At 47.5% G+C, this 24,635-nt stretch overlaps 1 protein-coding gene across 6 annotated transcripts in view; it reads left to right on the forward strand.

The window, feature by feature from the left end:
* Positions 1-24,635, forward strand: part of KDM2B (lysine demethylase 2B) — a 759,008-nt gene that overhangs the window by 428,572 nt on the left and 305,801 nt on the right. The window lies entirely within an intron of this gene.

A 24,635-nucleotide genomic window follows, 5' to 3' on the forward strand; every position in this document is an offset into this window, starting at 1 on the left:
AACAGTTCAGTGATGTACATAAAAGTTCAGTCCCCATTTGCTAAACATGAACAATACTCCATTCTCTCCCAGACCTCGCTAACATACTCAACTTCCTCAAAGTTACATCTTATTAAGATGATGTTTTACCCGAATATGCCCCCTTATCCCGCAGTCTTTTTCCCTGCAGGGAATTACAACGCGGTCGTTACAATGACAGCGTTGTAATTCCGCATACCATTACCCCGCAAGTCGTAACAACGACTTGCAGAGGGGAGGCGCTGGATGTTGGAATAGTCTAATTTACTATTCCAACTCCAGTCTGCGCGGACATTAGGGAAGGTGTTGGATTTTAAATCCAACACCTTCTCCCCCCTCCGCAAGTCGTTGTTCCGACTTGCGGAGTAATGGTATGTGGAATTAAAACGCGGTCGTTGTAATGACTGCGTTGTAATTCCCTGCGGGGAAAAAGTTTTGTGGTAAGCGTTGTTTACCGTTTTACCCTCATCCATCGTCGGAGCTCTTTCTAGGAATGCTCTCTTACCCCTACACCACACCCTAATGACCTCCCAGCTGCCTTCGACACAGTCGACCATTCAACCCGCATATGCACACTCATTGTCTTGAAGGGGATTCACTAGTAATGTCATTCACTGTTTCTCCTACTACCTTTCCATCCAACACCAGTTTGTTAACAGGGCCACCTCTAAGTCAGAAACTGTGGAATATCCCCGGGCTCCACACCGTCACCTGTCATATTCACCCGTTATATAGAGACGCTTAGTGCTAGACCCGCAAATAACAGCTTCAGTATTCACAAATATGTTGATGCACAACTCTTCTTGAAAGTCTCTTCTGCTTGAGACACCCAGTGCCTCAAACACTGCTTGTCCATCATCCAGACCTAGATGTCCAGTGCCTATCTGAAGCTCAACCCAACCAAGACAGCATTCCTGCTACTTGCCAAGCACAAGAAACAGTATAAACCGTGCTTGACTACATAACCCTTTATTGCTTTGAACCCCAACTTTCAGAGAATGCCAAATCACTTGGATTTACCCTGGACACCGACTTTACCCTCAAGGAACAACTGCCAAAAACAAATTCAGCCTTGTACCAGCAGTCTATTATGAAGAAAGTCAGAATGTTGCTTCCAGTAAGCGACTTCAGAACTGCTTTTAAACTCTTGTACTCTTGCTCCTGGATGGTGATAATGCCCTGCTTCATGGTCTCTAGATTCCAAACTGCCACTCTTGAGGGCACCCTACAAGTCGCAGCACATCTCATCCAGCGCCTGAAGAACTATGATCACATTTTCCCCACCCCGATGGAACACCACTGGCTCCCCTTGCTGGCCCACACCATCTTCAAAACCAGCTGCATCATTTACAAAGCCATTATGGCCCGTAGCACCACTTACCTTGCTGACAAGTTCTCGTCTCTTTTGGTTCTTGCCCAGAACAACATAAGACTGCAGACTATAGAAGTGTAAAAAAGAAAAACAAGACAGCAGGTCTTTTCCATCCATACACCCTTATCCATCAGGACTGCTGCAACGCTGCTTCAATGTAGGAGAAGCTCTTTAAAGGATACAACTTCACAATGCTTTAACCATCCACAGCCCAGCTTCCTCTTCTATTACTCACTGACCTTATGCTTGTATTAAACTGCATACACTGATGTCTTTGACCAAGTACAACTTTCTGCTGCCTATTGGCTAGGTTTGCGCTTTAGAACTACTATATACATACATACATACATACATAGAGAGTCCAAAGATACACACTTTTTCTTCATTTGGAGGAATGGTAGTAAAGAGCTGGGGGTTACTTTCAATATGTTTTTTAGGTAATGGGAAGTTGTAAATCCCTTATTTCTGTGTAATTATGTTGGTGAATGACTTCTGGATCTTACTAGATTTTCGCCAGAATATTTAAATTTGGTTTGGTTAATGATGACAACCCACAATTCAAGGAATGCTTACCTCAGGATCAAATCGAGCAACGGCAAAATGTTTAGTGAAAGATTTCAATACATCATTGTCTCCAGCTACAATTCCTACAAGAGTGAGGCCAGAGCAAATTCCTAGACTAGATAGAATTTGGCTTGTAGGCCATCACAGCCTTGGGTTTTCATGCAGCATTAGTTATCTGGTGAGGTGTGGTTAGTTCGTTTTCATTGGGTCCCAATATTTTAACTTGGTTTGCTGTTTGACATAGAACCTCATCAGTATCTAAGGTCTATTTCATTGGACCAGCATCATGCCATGGGTGATGCTGAAACATCATTAGTAATGCTGGTCTTCAGTGTTTCTGGAAACATCAGTTCATTTTTAGGTCTCGCCTGAGCCAGCGCATGCGCTGCTCTGGCGAGACATTTAGTAAGCGGCTTTTGAAAGTGCCACCACAGGCTTTTGGTGGCCTCAAGCTTGTGTGCACGGGAGCGTGCACGCGCGCAGCTGCCATCTGTCTTTCCGATCGTGATCACTTTCATGGCTGTGCGGCCATTGCTTGTTTTAGGATTTGTGCCCTGGTCGTAGGGGATTTTTGTCTTTATAGTTGAATTCATTCGGAACCGCAGGTAACTATTCTAATCAGCGGCCCAAGTTGACTTCAATGAAATATTTGAAAAAAAGTCTTCCTTTTCGAAAAAAATCCTTTGTTTAACATATTTATTTCAAAAAGATAAAAACTTTGGAAACAAACCAAAGTGTGTACTCTCAATGCCGCAAATCATCGTGCGTGCACGTACTTATAGGAACTTCTGCGAAAAAGTCCATCATTCTGTATCATTGGCCAAGAATACTGCCAAGGTGGCATTTCCTATTATGTGGGATGGTCCAGTAATAAATAAGTACATTTTCCACTTGTTTTCGACGACAGAGGTATGATGTATCCCCACAGCAACCCTTTCAGTTCTGCATAGTCCATGTAATTGGGAGAATATTAAACGTGACCTGCATTAGTAGGATTGAGGCTAAATGTTAATTAAAAAAATGCCCTGATGGAAAATGGTTAAGTAGGTTTCTAGGTTGCTTTCCTTTGTAGCCAAGTGCCTTAAGAAGGAATTGTTAATCATACTGCATGTTTTAGTTTTTTGCGAAGTCTGTTGATTTTGCTATAAGAATCGTACGACCTTGCTCCAGAACTTGTGCTTTCATTTTTATGTATAATATCAGTGGATTCGTATTACATTCTCAGAGGACTTTCTACAAGAGATGTGTATCAGATTTGAGCTCCAAGAAAGAGACTTCTTCCATGCACACCTGACTGGAGCTTGTTTTGCTCTCTTTTCCAGGCTTGCATAAACTATGTATTTTCCCAACAGAGTTCTTGACGGACAATTTGGCAGCCTTACAAAGTACTAAAGTACTCCTTCATTGATAGCCATAAACATTTGATAGTTCCAAAGAAGTGGGAAAATTCCCAGAGCGCATAGTTTCCTTGCAAAACAGATTTGAAAAGTAAAAATAACTTTTCGTACCTTACCTACAAGCTAAATTTGGCCCAATTTAATTTAGTTTTTTAAAAGAACCATCACAATTGTAAAAGTCACTATTGTAAAATGCAGTAACCAAGACGTTTTTCGCAAAGATTTCTAAAGGATAAGTGAACATAATCATACTGTAGCCACATATACTGCAGCCTACACAGGCTAAAAATGGGGGCTGGAGCACAGCCTTTGCTTTTTGAGCTATTTTTCACAGAGAAATCCTTTAAAACCTTAATTTTCTGTCTTTTTATGCCTGCAAGTGTTTTTATTTGATTCCCGAAAGGAATGGTTGTATTTTGTTACCTCATCATGCTTTCTCTCCTGGTCTCATTTGTGGACAAAAGGAAGCTGAAAAGATTCACATGGTGTGTGTGTGAGTGGCCTATTTAAAGAATCCGATTCCACAGAAGAATGTATTGTTTCATCACTTAAACACCATTTAGCATCTCTCATGTTACAAGAGACTCCTTCCCCAGGAGTGTCTTGGTTCTTGAGAAGACAGCAGAAAAGAGTGATCTGTTAATAGGTGCATATAGTCCAACCAGAGCTTGATGGAATATACAGTGTCATGATCAAGTACATCTGTTACTTTCTCACTGTCCAGGGCTAGTTAGACATGGAGACACAACTCAGTGCCAAAGAATTGGAAGCTTTTTACTAAGAGGACATTCAACATTGAAGGTCTACTCTCTGTCTGAGCACTCCGGATCTATCCTCACCCTGATGTTGAATACCCCAAAAACATTTTCACTAATCAACTACTGCCAAATCAGACTGAATATACTCTTGACCATATTTGTCTATCACTCAAGATTATTTGCCTCCATCACCTCCCCAGTTTCTACAGCGAGGACGATTCTGAATGGACCTCACAATTCACTGAAAGAAATACATAATTCCTAAGAAACAGCATAGCAGGCAAAGACAATCATACCCTTCTTGCACCAAAAGTAGAGTGAATTACAAAAGATGACTTTTCCATAGGACATTACTTACTCCTCTAAGACTGCAGTCTGATGATGTTCTGGCTGCGAGTGTGCCGACATACACCAGAGATGGTGGGCTTGTCTGCATAAGTGAGGGTGCTGATCATCATAAATTTGTAAATCATAAAGCTGGGTGAGAAGATGGAGGGGTTGGCAAGGGGAGCCAATAGAATTCTGTAAGGATGAAGGTGTTGTGATTATATTGCTTCAGGCCCTGGATGAGATGTTCTGCAGCATGTAGGATGTCCCTAACAGGTGACCTATGGAGTTTGGGATGCCACAGAGTAGGCCATTACTAACATCCAGATGCAAGAGTATGAGGGCTTAAACAGCTGTTCTGAAGTCTCTTTCTCGAAGAAACAGTTTGACTTTCTTTAGAAGAGAGAACTTGCACTAGGCCATCTTTGATTTTTGTTCCTTGAGGGTGAGGTTGAGGTGTGGTCGTTGCCAGGTTAAATCCAAGTGACTTTGCATTTGGTGAATATTGGGGTTTGAAGCCGTCAGGGTTCATACCATTGAGCCAGGTTTGTAAGTATTTTCTTTTATTGTTCTTGGCAATTAACAGAAATTCTGTTTGGTTGAACTTCAGGCGAGTGCTGGAATCCAGGTCTGGATGATGGACAAGTAGTTTTTGAGGTGCTGGATGTCTGAAGTAGAGGAGACTTTCAAGTATAGTTGAGTGTCTTCAGCATGTTGGTGAATAATGATGCTGCTATCTGTGAGTAGAGCACCTAATAGGTCCATGTATAGGCTGAAGATAACAGGAGACAGTATGGAACCCGGGTAACTTCACAAGTGATAGGGATCTTTTGTGACCTGGAGCTGTCCAAGTGAACAAACTGGTGTTGGTTGGAAAGGCAGAGGGGGAACAATTGAAGGACACTGCTGGTGACTCCCATTTAAGACTCCAGTTTGTGTGCGAGAATGGGGTAGTCAACTGTGTTGTAGGCAGCTGAGAAGTCAAGCAATATCATAAGGCAGGGGATATCTTTATCTGTGGTCAAAAGGGCATTTCTGATGGTGTGTATGATTTTGGTCTCTGCAATACAGCATGATCTGAAGCCAGCCAGGTAGTCATGCAGGAGATGGTTAGCATTGATGTGGTCTTGGAATTCAACGGACTGGTTTTTAAGGATCTTACCAATGAATGGTAGGCAAGTGGTGGGTTAATAGTTGTCAAGGTCATCATTGTCTAGAGTTTTAGAGCAGTATGTGGTTTACGGTGGCAGGTCCTTTTTAAAGTCGCACATCAGTTTAATGTAACATTATGTAGTGAATAATTAATAAAAGGGATGCACACAAATCAGACCCTCACTGCCACAAGAGTCCTCACCAAACTTTTAGAAGATATTTTATAACAATGAATGCATATGTTTTTTGCACACCAAGAAAAGCATAAGTACGGAATACAAAAAAGTATAGAAGTCCTCTAGATGTATCTGTGTTCATAGTTTCTTGAAGCTTTATTATTCTGATGGATACTTCTACATGCATATTCCTCACTTGGAGAACAATCCCAGGCATCAGACAGGATCAGGAAAGCTTCCGAAGCTCACAAATGGCTGATAGAGGGCACTGGTCTCGGTCATCGTCATGACTCCCATGCCTGCTCTTCTTGCCTCATCATGCACCCTAAGGCCTTTATGCAAAGCTAAGCTCCTTATGACCATCACTAGAGAGGACCATGGACGCTGCAAACTGCCAAGACACCATTTCAGGTCTCCATCTTCTTCCTCAGGGGGCAAGAAGAAGAAAAAGGATAGAAAATCAAAGAAAGTCTCTACGGGTAACTCTTCTTCTCGCTCTCCGTCTTCCACAGTGCCTTCATCCTCTAATCTGGAGTTAGTTGACTTGAACCCGGCAGCTTTTCCGTGCAGTCCTCCTCCGCCACTGGTCTTGGCTCTGGAGTGACCATTGAACGTTCCAGAACTTTTGGTGCTAGTGGATTCCGGTGTCAGTCTTCCTAAGTTCGTGACAATGCCATGTGCTCAATATTTTCAAAGGCATCGATGCCCACTGGCATCCTTTTGGGGCCATCAGCCCCATACCAGCTTCCGGTGTTCATTCCCTTGTATCTGACATCTTTCTGCGCTGTTCAGATGGATTTCGTTCCGGCATCACCTTATTTTGAACCTGTAGCTGAACAGCTACATGGGGCGTCATCAGTCAGAGCCAACCACCTCCGACTTCGGATGTGGTTCCACTGGCACCTTAGCATGGCATTACTCTTCAACGCAGATCCCTTGGGAATGTCCAATGACTTTTGGAGGAGGAAGAGTACAGTAACTGTCTAAACAATATTTTTGGGACGGACTCTAACTCTATTGATTTGATTCCATACGGAGACTCTGGAAATTATGCTAATGAGTTTCAAGGACTTTCCTCCGCCAGTGGCCTCTCCAGAGCTCGCTATGGACTTCCCCATTGGTCCACCAATACCTGAAGTAGTCTCTCTTCATAAGGGTAAGCAGAAGGCTACCAAAGTGTTATACTTGCAACTGCCCACCATAGAAACTAAGATCGATGTTCTTTCAGAGGTCCCTTTCCCTTCTACCTCTACGTCGGAGCCTTTTATCGCTTTTATTGAGGCCATTTTAGAGCTCTTTATAGCAGCATGGGAGAAAACTTCTTACCCTCCAGCAGTCAACCGACTTGCAGATCGCTGCTATCGCCCAGCTCTAGAAGATCCAGAGTTCCTTTTGGCCAGCTCCTCGTCAGGCCAGTGCTGCAATGTCTGAAAGGCCCCTCGAGGAGGCTCTTTGCCGGAGATCTTTTGATTTCGGTGCCGCTTGTGAAGCATGAGTGGCAATGCCCGAAGTGTGAATCAGTGTAGATTGATGTAATGTGGATTAAAATTAACTGAGAGTTAAGAAGCCACATTACACCAATATACAGTGATTCACACTTAGGGCATTGTCACTCATACTTCACAAACAGCACCAAAATCAAAAGATCTCCGGCAAAGAGCCTCCTCGAGGGGCCTTTCAGACATTGCAGCACTGGCCTGACGAGTCCCCTTGAGGGCCACGTCAGGCATTGCAGCGCCGACCCAAGAAGGAGCTGCCCGATGATGAACAATGACACCCATTTAGGTGTTTGAGGGCTGTTGCTCCGGAGAAATCAGATCCCCCGATTAGGGTTTCCAATCCCACACCGACCTCCTACCTGTTCTTTACTCTGTTTAATAGGGACTGCATACACCTTTGATTAGCATATGATCCTGATGTTTCAGCTTCAGTGCTGGATCTCAGTGAGGATGATTCTGAGGCTGCTGAGACTGATGGCCTCTTGCACACTGCAGATTAAGCACGCCAGGTGGCATATGTGGGCTCTGCAGTGGGATCTCAAGTTTCAGTGGTAACCGCACCAGTGGAGACCTCTCCGACTGAGTCCAGATTTTGGAGGACATGGCAAAAGATCTGCAGTGGTGGCGGCAGGACTGTGATTGAGTCGGCGGCAGACCTCTCTCCTTACCCCACCCAGAATTGAAAGAGGGTGACCAATGCATCACTGCTGGGTAGAGGTGGTCATCTGAGAAAGGTGAGGTCGAAGGCGTCTGGTCTCTGGCAGGGGCTTGGCTCCACATCAACATGTTGGAGTTAAAAGCCATCTGTTTGAAGTTGAAAGCCTTCCATCCATCAAGGAGAGGTTAGTCAGGTGTTCATGGACAACACTACCGCCATGTGGTACTTCAACAAGCAGGACTGGATAGGTCTGGGAGGCCCTGAACCTCTGGACGTGGGTGGAACGCCAGGGGATTTTCCTGGTGGTGCCACACCTGGTGGGATCTTTGGACACCCTGGCAGAAAAATTCTGCCGTTGACGCATAGCGCATCAAGAATAGCGGTTGCACCCGGAGGTAGTTCAAGGCTTCTTCCGCAAATGGGGAGGAGAACCTTGGCGATCTGTTCGCCACCGCCAAGTACGTGCAGTGTCAGCATTTCTGCACTTTGGAGTTTCCATAGATGCTCTTGCGCAGAGACGCGTTCCACTTCAAGTGCAATTCGTGATTTCTGTACGCCTTCACGCCAATACCACTCCTGCCCATAGTATTGAAGAAGATCAGGAACGACCATGCCTAAGTCATCCTAGTGGCTCCAGATTGATCTCGGAGGGTATGGTATCCCGTACTCCAGGGCATGGTCATCTGTCCTCTGATCAGGCTACTTCGGGAGGATGTCCTGTCACAATAGCAGGGCGGGGTCCTGCATCTGAACCGGCACATCCTACACCTCCATGCTTGGAGATAGAGCGGCGATAGTTGAACGCTTATGACCTCTTTCCGGAGATTATGGACATCATCCTGGCAGTCAGGCGTCTCTATACCAAATCTGTATACGTCTGTCACTGGGGCAAGTTTGTGGCCTGGTGCGTGATCAACCTGGTCTATCCACTTCATGCCAAGCTGTCTGAGGTTTTATTGTTTGTGTTGTTTTAGCTGTACAAGGCCTTGCTTTGGGCACTGTTGAATGGCCCCTGTCATCTATTTCGGCATCTATGTTTGCTGGGCCAGGCTTCTTTTAAATCACAAGTTGTGATGTATTTCCTTAAAGGGCTACAACATTTATTTTCCCCTTCACCTTTCCTTATGCACCAGTGGGACTTAAATTTACTTTTGACCTTTCTCTAATGTTCTCCATTCGAACCCATGCATATTTGTCCTCTCAGGTTGCTTACTCTTCAAACAATTTTTTGGGTGGCCGTAACATAGGTACAAAAGTTGAGGGAGCTTCAGGCCCTCTCACTTCACCCTCTGTATACCTTTTTCTACCCAGATAAGCTGGTTCTTCTGACTCTCTTATCATTTTGCTGAAGGAAGTAGTGACTCCCTTTCATGTCAGTCAAATCATCACTTTTCTGACATTCTTTGCTCCACTTCACCACTCTAAAGGAGGAGGAGGAGATACTTCGTCAGCTAGATCCATAGAGGGCTCTCAGTTTCTACGTCCACTGTACCAGACAACACCAAGCGGATGATCAGCTTTTTGCTGTGTTCACAGGAGCAAAGAAAAGTGGTGCAGAAAAGAACCATCTCTCGCTGGATCTCACTTTACATCAAGATCTGCTAACACATTAGCAAAGAAGAAGCAGCAGATTTCCGAAGGATTGCGAGCTCATCCCAACAGAGCTATGGCTGCTACTTGTGCATTGGCACACAGTGTGACTGTCAGGCGGCTACTCCATGTGTTCACGAAGCACTACTGTCTGGACAGTCAAGGTATATGGAGACGTTGATATGTGTACTTTCCCCATCCGGTTTTGCATTTTTGTTTGAGCCAGTTCACTGGACCATGGGACCCACCGCCTGGGAGATACTGCTCTAGTATCTATTCTAAAGTGAGGAATCTACGGTTAGAAGTCTATCAAAAGAACAAGTTACTTACCTTTGATAATGCTCTTTTTCGTACAGACTTCAATTTCAAATTCCTCACCAACCCTCACTCTTGCCTGGGAACTGGACTCCTCCCAATCTAGGAACTGCACACTGGTCACAACTTATTTGATTTTGACTCTGTGTCTATGGTTGCAAAAGAGTCAAGAAAGCAACTGATGTCAGCATGCATGGATCACGCCAATATAGGCCCGGGAACATCACATCTGACGGGGACACCGTTGGTATGGAGTCACAGGTGCCACCTCATGGTGCATAGGGATACTGCTTCAAAGGTTTCTGGGTTCAGTTTAACACCTCAGGAATATTCCAAGGTGAGGGCTCTGTGGTTAGGTAGAGTCTCTACCAGAAAGAGCATTACTGAAGGCAAGATATTGTTTCTTCTATATCAACAGTGACCATTCTGATCTGTGGCTATGAATTGACTGCTTGTCCTTGAGATGACCACCTTTTAGGATCACAGTCCTTCCTGTCTCTCCTTTGTAGATCAGCTAGTTATCTCTTCCAGTATATAATGGATTTGCACCTCAGCTCTGGACCAGCCCCTGGCTTTTGTGGGCTGATATGTCTCACCTCGCAAGCTTTCATCGTCAGGGACTCCCTCTCTTCTCCCACTACCTATGTGTACCTCTGGTTGAATGGCATCATCTGCACCTTCAAATCAAATCAAGCACCCGTGACTCCCGTCAGGGCGGGTCTCCTCTTGCTACAGATGTAGTATGACATTCACTGCTTTCCCCTCAAACACCACCGTCAACTGCTACTGTCAGGTGCCCTTAATCCACAATTGTTGTTTCACTGTGTTCTTGCTGTTCGTGAGTCAGTCAGTCTTGTCGCTGAACACCTTCCTCTTCTCCGCTGTTCCCTCCCGCCTTGATGGGCTTACAGAGAGGGCTTCCCAGAAAGGTCTTGTATTCTCCACTCCTGTTGTTCCCATTGCACCAGAAAGCACCTAATTGGAACCCATTGTTGTTTCCACACTAGTACCAGTGATTTCATGGTTGCTTCGGCATAGTTGGGGGATCGGTCATTTGGATAATTAGGGCCCCATAAAAAGCGTAACAGAATGTGGCCATCTTGGTGGACGTTTTGCAGTGAACACTTGTTTTACTTTTTCAATAACTACTTATCTTTACTTCAGATTCTCTTAATTTTAATATTACTGCAAACATTTATTTTTTTGTTTTTAACTAAATTGGTTTGTGAGTTTTATTGTATTTATTTCTTGATTGTAATGTTGTTTTGGTGTTGCCCTTATACCATATGCATTTTTCTCTGTGGAAAGCCGTAATGGGTGTGCCAAACAAGAGTGGTGGACCATTTATACCTAACAGAAACCAGTAGACGTAATAAGAGTCGGATTGTTTTGGCATTGTCGAAGCTGAACCATAGTTCACCTGAAGACTGCGACTGATCACCATCATAGCTTAACAATATGGTTTCCTACAGCTGAGTTACCTACTGTGGTGTGACGCTGAACATTAACTCTATGCAATTGCAAATGCACTAAACATGGGCTCCAGACACAGTTACTCTGTCAAGTGTAACTCATTGGTACACTACGTACACGGACACAGGCAGTTTAGTATATGTACCCGACACCTGCCCCAAAGACTTTCAGTCTTGTTTGGTGTCTTGGTGCAGTAGACACAATGCATAGCTATTTGCTGTGAACATTTCTGGGTGCCTGGGTTACAATTTTAAAGGAAGGTTTAGGCCCGTCAAATGGAGTTATTTTGACAGGTCAAATGTGTGGTTTCAGACCGCACAGCTTGTCTACAGTGGTAGACCTGAAGGCATGCTTTACTGTGCCACTGTGGTGGATGGCGCAATGAGCGCTGCATATGCTTTGACAGGAATAATCTTACAACAGCCACAGGTATCACAGCAAACCTTTAGGATTTCAACCTCCAACAAACTTTTTACGGACCAACTCTTTATACTGGATACCCTCTGGATGTTGTATTTGCCTCCTTGGGGCAGGCCACATTTACAGACAACTCACGTGTAAGGTGGCACAGCCAAAACATGACCACCTTCAAGATCAACACATCTATCAAAGACACCAAAAACTAACAACAAACAAACATACATATAATGTAAAAACTATACCTGCATAAACTCGACTTCATCTATAAAAAAAAAAAAACTAGAAATATGCGACCTCGAGACTTTCATACCTTCTACAACTGGATCTCTACTACACTGTAGAAACAGATAACAATAAATACCACATTCAGGGTTGACCACAATAAGAACACAACATAGACTAGCAAAAGTATTGAAAGAATAAAAAATGACTCTGCATACTAGAACGCAAGTGGAGAAAATAAAGAGATTAAAAAGACAAAACCACACTCTGCCACTTTAACAGCCTACAGAAGAGACATCTGAACTACAAAAAGTCGACACTACTCCACATACATAATTGAAGCGGATTGTCCTTCTAAATAACTTTTCAGGATTCTAACGAAATTCCGCAATCCAGAGTGCCAAAACAGAGAAACACCATAATCGCAAAACATCTTTGTCAAAATTTCCATGGAATTAATCTAAAAAATTAGAATGAGAAAATAAAATACCTTAAGTAGAACACAGACAACATCACTGTAACACAAGACCCACCCAACATAGAGATGAAAGCAATCTTCCTTCACTACAAAATTTCAATACACTCACAGGAAAAGATTTAATCGGCTTTAGCATCGCATGCAACCATCAGGATCACCTTCACACCCAACACCTCCAAAATGATTTACAGAAATCGTTCACACAGCCTGTGCAGGGAGGTAGCTAGATGCTAACTTAACATGTCCCTGAAATAAGGCGTATTCCCACCCGAGGTGAAAACCTCCTACTTTGTGTCACTCCACAAAAAGAAAAACTTTGTCCCATCCAACCCTGCAAGCTACAGGCCTATATCAAATGGACCATTCTGAGCGAAAATATTTGAATGTGCATAACTTTTCAGAATGTACAGAAGAAAATGACAATGTCAGACCAACAGTCTTGCTTCACACCTGACAGAGGCACAGAATCAGCTGTAGTAGTCATTTGGAATGATCTAAAACTCGCAGTTGACAAAAACAAAGTGGCAGCACTATTGCTTCTGGATTTATTAGCTGTATTTGACACTGTCCACCACAAACGCGCTCCTAAAAAGACTTCATCATCGCTGAATCTGTGAAAATGCTGTGGAGTTGATTCCTTCTTACCTCAGTGACAGTGAAAGTGTAATTTACTCACGATTTTTTACATCCGCTTCTCACACTAAAATCTGTGGCATACCCCAGGGTTCCATCCAATCCCCTCAATTATTTAGCATCTACCTAACACCCTTACCAAACCTGATTTAATCATTCAACCTCACATGTTACAACTATGGATATGACAGCTAAACCATTCTAAAAATGGATAGGCCGGACAAACTGAAAACTTGATGACTCACTTCACAAAAACATGGATGACGAGTCATCAGCTAAAGCTCAACACCACATAGGCAGAGATCTTGACCTCTGGTCATTGGCAACAATACCAGCCCACCGCCATATGGCCCGCATATCCAGCAGCAACTTCACCAGGCGCACACCGACCGCGCCACAGAGGCCTGGTTAACTACCCAGTACAGGATCTATCAATGGGGCGACAAGTCCAGTCAGATGCTCCATAGGCTCTGCCAGGCCAGAGCGTTCCCGACGCAGGTCCCCCTCTTGAGGTCCCCGGATGGTGCCTTATGCGCCTCACCGGAGGCGGTGCTACAGGTCTTCGACGATTTCTATGCGGTGCTCTATAAGGAACGCTAGGTCATTAGAAAACCCCTTCGTGAGGCCTTTTTCACTGATATCTCTTCCCGCCGCCTCTCTGATGAGAATGCGACGCCCTAGATGAACCCATCTCCATGGGCGAGTTGCGGTCAGCACTATCCAACACACACCCCGCGGGCTGGACCCGAACAAGTTCCTGTGCGACTTTCTGCGCCCTCATATGGAGAGTCTGGGCCCTCATCTGCTCCGGGTGATACACGATGCCTCTGAGTGACACACCCTGCCTCCAGAATGGCGACATGCCGAAATTGTAGTCTTCCTAAAGCCGGGCCGCCCACCCGACGAGCCGGACTCGTATGGTCCCATTTCATTATTAAACTTCAAGCCTAAACTGCTTGGGAAGATCCTGGCCGACCACCTCCGCACGCACATCCAGGATCTGGTGCATCCAGACCAGTCTGGTTTTATACCACATCGCTCCACCAGACACAATATCAGGCGCGCCCATAACGCCGTGGCGGAGGCTCATCGCCTGGGACGTCCAGCAGCCGTCTTGCTGGCAGACATAGACACGGCGTTCGATTCGCTGAGCTGGACATACTTGTTTAAGCTCCTGGAGGCAGTCAATTTGGGTCCTCTCTTCAGGGCGTATGTGAAACTATTATTTTTGCAGCGTGAATCTTTCTGGATTCACTATGCTGTGCATTATTCCGCGATCTTGTGGTTGGGTCCGGATTCGTAGTCTTTTCTTTGTTTTTTTTTTTTTTTTTTTTTTTGTAGCCCAGGTGGGCGTCGACGTCCACCATTTGGTGCACCTCCCGTGACGTCGTCGTGCTTCCTGCGGAAGTCCCACCTTTGGGGCGCCATCTTCAGATTCTTTTTTCCGCCGTTGGGTCTGGATCGTCATCGGGAAGCTCCAGAAGTTCACTCGGAGGAAGAAGGAAGAAAAGCGAGTTTCATCGATAGAATCAAGAGAAGACATCAGGAAAGAACAGATTTCGACAGGAACGCGAAGAAAGAAGACCAGCGAGCCTTTTTCTTCGACAACCTTGGAGAATGCACGCTCAGAGACCCTGAGCGAAATGGACAAGACGCCATTCAAGTTCTGCCCAAACTGCCACCACAAGTTCGCGCAGAAAGACCTGCATCCGGTCTGCAACCTCTGCCTACCGGTGGATCATCAGAGTATCGACTGCAACGCCTGCTCAGTCTTCGCGCCGAAGACACTCAGGGTGAGAGAGAGGCAGAGGAGAGCCAACGCCAACATGGAGGGCCAAGGAAAACCCCCGACACTCTACGCGCTGGGCCTCGACACGGACGACGAGGACAACGTCGCCGAGGCAGCCGAAAACTTCACGGTCGTAGAGACCGACAAGAAGAAAGAAGACGAGGTAAGAGAATCGTCGAGCGCAAATCAAAAAACACCTCGAAAACACGAGGGTGACTCGAGAAAAACTGAGTCAAGGTCCACGAAGGGAGCCCCGGCGCCGAAAACTTCGACGTCCAAAGGGGGAACTTCGGACAAAAGGCCCAGCGGATCCTTACAAAAGGACTCCCTGGCGCAGAAAGACGCCGAAAGGCAAGGGTCGTCGAAATCATCCCATGAAACGGGCCGATCGACGCAGAAAGAACGTTCGACGTCGACGCAAGTTTCATCGAAAAGGCCCGCGGTCGACGCCGAAAGCATCTCCGAAATGGAGAAAAAGAAGAGGCGGCTCGAGGCCGAAATGGAGAACATCCTTCAAAGGAAGAAGGAGTTCGACGCCAGGATGAAGGAATTCAAGATTCCAACGGTTTCATCGGCGGACGTCGTCGAAGTCGAGGAGGAGTTCGACGCCGAAGGGCTGACAAGGGACCTCGAAGAGGAAGAGGAGCCCTATTATGAGGAAGAAGCCGAGGAAGAAGACCAACAATCGTTCTTCGAATCGGCGACATCTACCGGCAACGACGTCGAATGGCAAGATCTCGACACCGAAAACCCGGAGGAGGCCGTGGACACGTACCCCTCGAGGCCTTCGCCACCAGACGACATCGGGGTGTACAATATGGTGGTGAAGAGCGCAGCAATGGCCTTCGGCGTCAAGCTCGACGAGGAGAGGCCGAAAGCAGATTTTCTCGTCGAAACACTGCTCCCCATCCAGACTAGGAGCCAGTTCCTCCCCATGCTACAAAGCGTGATGAACCAGGGGAGAGAAGCCTTCAAGGAGCCTGCCACCTGTCGGTCGATCACGCCCAGGACAGAGAAAAAGTATAAACACTCCTCCCTGGACCCACCTTATATCAAGGGTAGCGTCACCGCAGACTCCATCATTGCCTCCACGGCCAGGAGAAGGGCCAACGTGCCAGCAACCTCGGGCCCACCTCCAGATAAAGAGAGCAGGAGAATCGACCTCACAGGCAGAAAGGTCGAGAGGAACGCCGCAATGCACTGGCGCATGGCGAATTCAAATGCACTCCTAAATAGACACCAGTACCAACACTGGGATGAAATGGGGGAGCTAGTAAAGCACCTCCCCGAAGAATACCGCCAGAGAGCCTCTCACCTGGTAGATGAAGGCAAGAACATCGCCAACTCCTGTATAAAGACGGCGTTGGATGGGGCAGAGACTTCAGCAAGACTCATGGCCATAGGGGTCACAGAAAGGAGGCATGCATGGCTAAGAATCTCGGGATTCAAACCGGAAGTGCAGAACAACATCCTGGGCACTCCCTTCAACGGAGAGACACTGTTCGGAGCAACGGTGGACGAGAAGCTCACCCAGCTCAAGAAGGAGAACGAGACAGCGAGGTCCATGGGGGCCCTGCAGCTGAGGGGAATGAGACGAGGAAATCCCTCGAGGAGACCCTACGGTAGGGGTGGAAGCCAACAGGGGACGTCGCACCAGGCGTTCCAACAAGGTCAGCAGGGCGAAGGTCACGGACAAGGTCAGCAGAAGCAAAGCTGGCAATATCAACCTCGGGGCCAGTCCTTTCGAGGGAGAGGGAACGGACGTGGCCAAAGGAGGAGAGGGGGCGATCAGCCCTCCTCGAAGTGACTCAGCACGCAAGAAGACGCCCACCCTCGTCAGGCCCCCAAGGGTGAGGCGCAAAAAGGTGTCATCAGGGGGAAGAGAAGATCCAAGAGCCTACGAGCATACGTCACCGGTAGGCGGAAGGCTGAGGTTCTACCTTCAGGAGTGGCGGCGCATAACCACAGACAAGTGGATACGGAACATCGTGCAGTACGGATACTGCGTAGACTTGGAGAAAAGACCTCCAAACAGAAAGCCGAAGGAAAGACAGAGATCGGCCCAAGAACTGGCAATACTCAGAGAAGAAACACGGAAACTCCTGCAAAAGGGAGCCATAGAGACAGTGCCGTTCAGGGAACGCAACAAAGGGGTCTACTCAAACTACTTCGTGGTTCCGAAGGTAGACGGAGACCTCAGACCCATACTGGACCTCCGGTACCTAAACAAGTTCGTCAAAACACAAAGGTTCAAAATGACTTCACTGCAGGAGGTACTGCCACAGATAAGAGAAGGGGACTTCATGGTCACCGTGGACCTCAAGGATGCCTACCTTCACATCCCAATAAACAGAAGGCACAAGGGCCTTCTAAGATTCAACATCGAACAGGAACACTACCAGTTCACAACCCTGGCCTTCGGATTAAAATCAGCGCCAAGGGTCTTTACAAAATGCCTGTCGGCGGTAGCGGCACACCTACGAAAGCAGGGCATACACGTATACCCCTACTTGGACGACTGGCTGGTCAAGGCAAACTCACGCGAGAAGTGCGAGAGGCACGCAAAACGCGTAACGGACACCCTCACAAATCTGGGATTTTCCATCCACTGGGGAAAATCATCGCTGGAACCGGAGCAGGTAAAGATTTTCCTGGGGGCACAGATCAACTCCCTCAACAGTACAGTAGTGCCCAGCGACAGGAGGACAGATGCCCTACTGAAGGAGACGCAGCTCTACCAGAAGGGGCGAGCTCTGACAGTGAGGGCGGTGAGCAAGATGATGGGGATGATGGCGTCCTGTATCCAGCTGGTGCCGAATGTACGCCTGCACATGAGACCATTCCAGGAATGGCTGCAACAGCAATGGTCACAAGCAAACGGAAGTTGGGAGGATCTAGTGGTTGTTACGCACGCAGTGCAGGAGGAGATAACTTGGTGGAACAGAGACAACATAACAACAGGGAGAAGCCTGACACCACCAAGCCCAACAGTGACCATTACCACGGACGCATCGCAGATGGGATGGGGAGCGCACATGGACAACCTCAGAGTGAGGGGTCTATGGGCTCCGGCAGACGCGGTCCGCCACATCAACTACCTCGAGTTGAAAACAATACTGCTAGCCCTGAAGGCATTCCAGAGACACCTGTGCGGGCAGAGGGTGTTGGTGCAGACAGACAACACCACGGCGATGTTCTACATCAACAAACAAGGGGGGACACAGTCGTTTCCCCTCTCATCCCTAGCTCAGGAGATTTGGAGATGGGCCATACCTCTCAGGATAGATCTACTGGCAATTCACCTACCGGGGAAGGACAATGTGGAGGCAGACTGGCTGAGCAGGCAGACCTCAGCATCGCACGAGTGGGAGCTCAATGGCCAGGAAACGGAGAAACTCTTCCGGAGATGGGGGACTCCCACAATAGACCTTTTTGCAACACGCCACAATGCAAAATGCCAAAGCTTCGCGTCCAGGCAACCAGATCAGCAATCCAAGGGAAATGCCCTATGGATAAGCTGGTCGAGGACATTTGCCTACGCCTTTCCACCGATACCCCTGTTGCACAGAGTGCTCGACAAGTGCAGAACCAGCAACATGACTCTGATCCTGGTGGCCCCACAGTGGGCGAGGCAGACATGGTTCTCACAGATTCAAGAAATGGCGCAAGGCAATCCGTACAGGTTCGAGCGAAGAAAAGACCTGCTCTCAATGCAAAACGGGGAGGCCCTGCACCCAGAGCCAGAGACCCTCAACCTAGCAGCATGGCTCCTGAAGACCTAGAGTTCGCACACCTAAGGTTACCTCAGAGCACTATGCGAGTGCTACGGGAGGCAAGGAAACCTACTACAAGAAAGTGCTACAGCGCAAAGTGGAAGAGATTCACGGTGTGGTGCAGGAAGAAGGGCCTGCACAACAGAATGACAAGAGACTCAACGGTGCTGAGGTACCTCACACACCTTCTAAAGAGTAACCTCTGCTCGAGCTCCCTAAGGGTGCACCTAGCAGCGATCGTTGCCTACACCAGAGGTGAGAAGGGTGGAAGTTTCTTCAGCTCGCAGGTGGTGAAGAGATTCATGGAGGGAGCCAAAAGAATGGCACCCCCGAAAAGGTTGCCGCCGCCGGCATGGAATTTAAACGTGGTTCTGACGGAGCTCATGAAGGCGCCGTTTGAACCCATTCACAAGGCCAATCTACAAATGTTGACGATGAAGACTGCCTTTCTAGTGGCCATAACCTCACTACGCAGAGTGAGCGAGCTTCAAGCACTAACGCTACAGGAGCCCTACATTCAAATTCACAAGGACAGGGTAGTCCTGAGGACGGACCCACACTTCATGCCCAAGGTAGTGTCGGCGTTTCACATGAATCAGAGTATACAGATACCGAGTTTCTTCCAAAACCCGACTACAAATGCAGAAAAGGCCCTGCACACCCTCGATGCCAGAAGAGCGGTGATGCACTACATTGAAAGAACCAAAGAACTCAGGAAGTCGAAGCAGCTGTTTGTGTCCTTTGCTACTAGCTTCATGGGTAGACCAGTGACCAAGGGCACCATCGCTAGGTGGATTGCCCTCACTATCCAATTCTGTCACAAACAGGCTGGACAGGAGCTAACGGAGGGGCCACAAGCTCACTCCACAAGGAAGAAGGGGGCCACAGTTGCCTTCCTGGCAAACACGCCCATCCAAGACATTTGTCTCGCAGCAACTTGGGCATCTGTGCACACGTTCACAAAGCACTACTGCGTGGACATTCAAATGAATAAGGAAGCACAGGTCGGACAGAAGGTGCTACAACACATTTTCAACGACCAGCGATCATCTTCCACCCAGCCACCACAAAAATAGGAAAACCGCTACAAAATCTATGCACAGCATAGTGAATCCAGAAAGATTCACGCTGCAAAACGAAAAGTTTCTTACCTGTCGGTGTAGTTTTGCAGCTTGAAGATCTTTCTGGATTCACTAGCGAACCCACCCACCTCCGCCAGGAAGATGAGGCTGGAGGAAGAGGGGGTGAAATGGATAGGATCAAAAAAGTGGATACGTACAGAAATATGGACAAAAGGATTAATCAATCGCCTAGGGTAAAAAAAAAAAAAAAAAAAACAGGGAAAAAAGAACCCGAAGATGGCGCCCCAAAGGTGGGACTTCCGCAGGAAGCACGACGACGTCACGGGAGGTGCACCAAATGGTGGACGTCGACGCCCACCTGGGCTACAAAAAAAAAAAAAAAAAAAAAAAAAAAACAAAGAAAAGACTACGAATCCGGACCCAACCACAAGATCGCGGAATAATGCACAGCATAGTGAATCCAGAAAGATCTTCAAGCTGCAAAACTACACCGACAGGTAAGAAACTTTTCGATACTGACCTCTCAGCGTCTGTCCGTGTAGCTGGTCACTGCTCAGCTCCCTTCCCCGTCCGCAGGGGCACTAGACATGGGTGCCCACTCTCCCCGCTTCTATTGCCCTGGCTATCGAGCCCCTGGCTGCCTGGGTACGCCTGGACTCTGTCTTCCGAGGTCTCGATTGGTCACCGGAGTGCTCGGACAGGATCGCGCTGTATGCCGATGGCGCTTTGTTTTTTATTTCGGATCCTTGTGCCTCCGGACCCCGGGTGCTCCAGATCCTGCAGATCTTCGGGGAGACCTCCGGGCTCTACGCCAACCCTTCCAAGTCTATTCTGTTCCCTATATGTGGAGATCAACGGTCCCAAACCTGGGCCTCGCAACTGATCATCGCGGAGACGGGCTTCAAGTACCTCGGGGTATATCTCACGCGGTTCCCCACTGAAGCATTGGTCCCGTAATATCGCTCCATTGCTCCCCGTGGTACATGAGGAGACAACGGTGTGGTCCCAACTACCCCTCTTGCTCTACGGCAGGTCAGCCATTTTCAAAATGGTTTCTCTACCATGCCTGCTGTATCGACTACAAAATTATCCATATCCCATCCCCCTGTCGTGGTTTCGACAAGTCAATGCACTTTTGAATAGGTTTCTCTGGGGAGGGGGGGGAGGGGGCGGTATGGTTAGCACTTTCAACGTATATCCAATCTACGTATTTCGGCGGGATAGCGGCGGCCGACGTTCGGGCATATTATTGGGCTTTGCATCTCCTAGTGATAAACGAATGGTGGTATGGCCCACAGGCAGTCCCGGCTTATGCAGTGGAGAGACTTTTCATGGCTGATACCCCGCTGCTTCACCTCCTATATAGATCCTCGTCCCTGGTGCAGCTTCCCCCGGCATGTAGGACAGTCATTCGAATCTGGAGACAAGCAGTCTGCCAAATGGGTTGGTGGGGCAAACTGACCTGTGCAACGCCCCTCTGGCAGGGCTCCCACCTCCGCCCGGTCTCGACATTAGCGGGGTTCCGTAGATGGGATGACATAGGGATTTCCGTACTGGTAAATCTAATGCAGGGGTCCACGCTCAAATCCTTTCAGAAGCTGCAGGAAGATTACGACCTCCACAAAACACAGTTCCACAAATACCTGCAGCTCCGGACTAACTACTCTACCCGAGTTCCACCCGTTAGAGGGTTGGTTACTTATGGGAGATCTTGGTCCCCACAAAATTAGACAAATATACCAAACCCTCACTACACACTCCAAAACTACCATACACCGGACCTGGGCACTGTGGGAACTGGACGTGCCAGCCCTTACAGACGACGATAGAGCCGAGTCGTTGGCTAGCCCCAGATACTCCGCTGTGTCCACCCGCTACCGTCTGATCCAGTTCAAGTATCTTCACAGAATTTACTACACACGCCTCCGCATCTGGAGGATGGGGGCTACCGGTCCCCCACCTGCCTCCGTTGTGACTCTGAAGAGGGGTCATTTCTCCATACTGTGTGGAGCTGTGGGGCACTGCAACTCTTCTGGTCGGGTGTTCTGTCCTCCATGGGGCGGGTTTTGGCATAGGACATTCCTACAGACCCCAGGCTGACCCTCCTGCACTGAAGACATCGGGGAGAACAGATATAAGCAACACTTATTGTTCATGGGCCTTACATTGGCCAAGCGCGACATCGCACAACACTGTATGGCTACATCGCCACCCAGTGTGGGAAATTGGAAGAAGGCCTTGGATAGATGTATGCTGGCCGAAGTGGCGGTATTTCAGCCGCGTGGCTGTCCGCAAAAACATGTGAAGATTTGGGCAAGGTGGGCCAAATACCGAGGCATTGACCTGTCCCTCGTTGGGCCTCTGGCAACCCAAGACCCTATTGAAAGACTGGTAGGGAGCGACTCACCGGTCTAATGCATCGGTGCAGCGCAAGGGTAGGCGAGCAATGCAGCAATTTATTCGTGTCACAATTTTTTTGTGTGTATGGTGTGGAGCTGGACGTTTGTTTTCTGGTCCAGGGAGGACCTGGCCTGGTAGTTCAGCCTGGACTGTTCCCATGAGGAACAGGGTCAAGACTGATTTGCATTTGGCTGGGTCCAAACTGGGGTGGCATAGTGAGCAAAAAGAACGGTGCATTAAACCCAAATCTGTGACTGGGGGGTGAGTGGTTGAAAAGTTTCAGCACTCCGTCCATCATCTTGGTGTGTTTGCTATGTTCGCCCTAAGTGGCCAAGGGCATGCCCAGACGTGGCTCTCTTGTTCGCTGTGCCACTGGATTCAAGCTAGCCTGGCTGATGAGGGGTGAAACCCCGAAACCGGTTCTAGGATGCTTGTTTCGGGTCGAGAAGACCTGGCCTGGCAGTTCGGGCTTGACCTTTCCCATGAGGAACAGGGTCAAGCCTAATTTGCATTTGGGTGGGTCCAAACTGGGGTGGCATAGTGAGCAAAAGAAGGATGGATTAAACCCAGCTCTGTGACTAGGGGTGAGTGGTTGAAAAGTTTCAGCACTCCGTCCATCATTTTGGTGTTTCCCACATAGATGTAGTAAGCGCTATGTAAATGCAGCATTACAATACTTATGTAGCAACTGATTGTACAGCCCTGCCAAGTGTCACTCATCGAGGGTTAAAATAACACAGATTTGTTAATTTTCTCCCATTACTGCACCCCCCTGAATTGTCACACAAAGGGTGCTTTCTTACATGTCAGTCAGCCTACTCTCTAGTCCATCAAGCAGGACTGCGCTCAGCTCTACAAGTTACCTTTTCTGTGCTGAACCCCTAGCAGCATTTAGCTGCTGCCAGAGCCACGGCTCGAAGCATAGGAACCAGGTTACACAGTATCCCCTCTTAATGGCTTGTCTGCCCCCTCCCTCCTCTCGGCTGCACGTTCTGCTCTCTGATCAGTTGAGATATCCAAAGCTGGTCAGTCAGCATTCGGGCAGTCATTCCCTAGTTTACGCCGATTACCTACTTACCTGCTCATTGCCCGAGTTGTCTAACCTCGCTCCCACAGATGCCCCGCCTCTGCTACTTGAATGAAACCCAGAAACACCCAGTGACAGTCCCCCGAGCTCTCTTGTCCCGGCAAGGCCGAGTCTGCACTGAGCACATAGTGATAAAGAAACAAGAGTCCTATGCCATTTGAGATTCGCGCTTTTAAGTTGCTCTAAGGTTACATTTTGTTCTTTTTTAATACACAAAAGGCAGTCCACTGACATACTCGCTGCATCGCCTACTTGACCGACAGAGACTGTAGGCTGACATGACATGAACTTCTGTATGAGGTTATACAAGACAAAGGAGACCTAGCCAGTCGTTTCGGCGCCCGCAGGCAGCCTTTGTGCTGGTGAGTGTGCTACGCTGGCAAGGTCAGGTCAGGGCCTGTACCCAGAAATATGCTAGCATTAAAACAAGGTGCTGACCAGAACACCAGCTCAGCAGTGACCCTACCAAGAAATGAGTTCCATACACTAGTAAGTTTCTGTAAAAATGTATATTTCATGATTACAGAAAATTATAAATAGGTGATAGATAGTGTATGCCTGAATAGGTGCTACACTTGCGTTTTTGTATCTTGTTTGCTACGGTCTCTGCTCTCAAATTCACCATTGTTGGTTTTGTTATTACTTGCAGTGAAATATTTATGACACACTTTTACCAAGTTTTGCTTTTCTAAACAACAGCTCACCTAAAAACTCAAAACAACATGTCGGACAGTATAATGTGCTTTTCTTTGAAAAAGATAGCACTGGCCGAAGGTATCTCACATGAAGAGGGGGCAAGCAAGGCTTACTATTTCCTGCTGGCAGCAATTCGATCCCGCCTTGCCATGACATAGTGTTGCTGCACAGGGAAAACAAATCATTTCAGTGCAGCGCAAAAAAGCGGGTCTTAGTTTTCAGACAGGCTTCAGGCAGTTCTAAGATAGTTACTTTTGCTTTCTTTCAAAAATTACTTTTTTGAAACGTATATTGTTACATGGATTGTGTAACTGCTTTGTCGTACGCGTGATTGTCTTCCTAAGAGTCACTCATAAGGTACTTAAATGTCACACATAACGACAGTGAAAACGTGGAAATGTTACACATAAGCTATCAGCAAACTTGGTAGCTATGACTGTACAGTGTGCGGGTTTTCTGCCTAAACCCTCCTCTTTAAGTAAATACATTTGAATAGAATACGTCTTTTCAGAGCCAATATAGTTGTATTGATAAGAAATTCAGAATGCGAATGGCGCTGATTAATTATAGCATGCATTTACACACCAGGAGTGGTTCTGTTGTACAAGGATTGGCCTACTTCCCACTGAGATCCAGTGTTATGCTGGTGAGTCAGTCTTTTACCAGTAGAAATGTTCTTGTGGATTATTAAAGCCGCTCTACTAATCCACGGTTTTAAGAGAAAAAAAATGCCAGAGGCGCCCCCCGCACGCACCC

Source organism: Triturus cristatus, chromosome 11, assembly GCF_964204655.1.
Source record: "Triturus cristatus chromosome 11, aTriCri1.1, whole genome shotgun sequence".
In the NCBI taxonomy this organism is placed as follows: domain Eukaryota; kingdom Metazoa; phylum Chordata; class Amphibia; order Caudata; family Salamandridae; genus Triturus; species Triturus cristatus.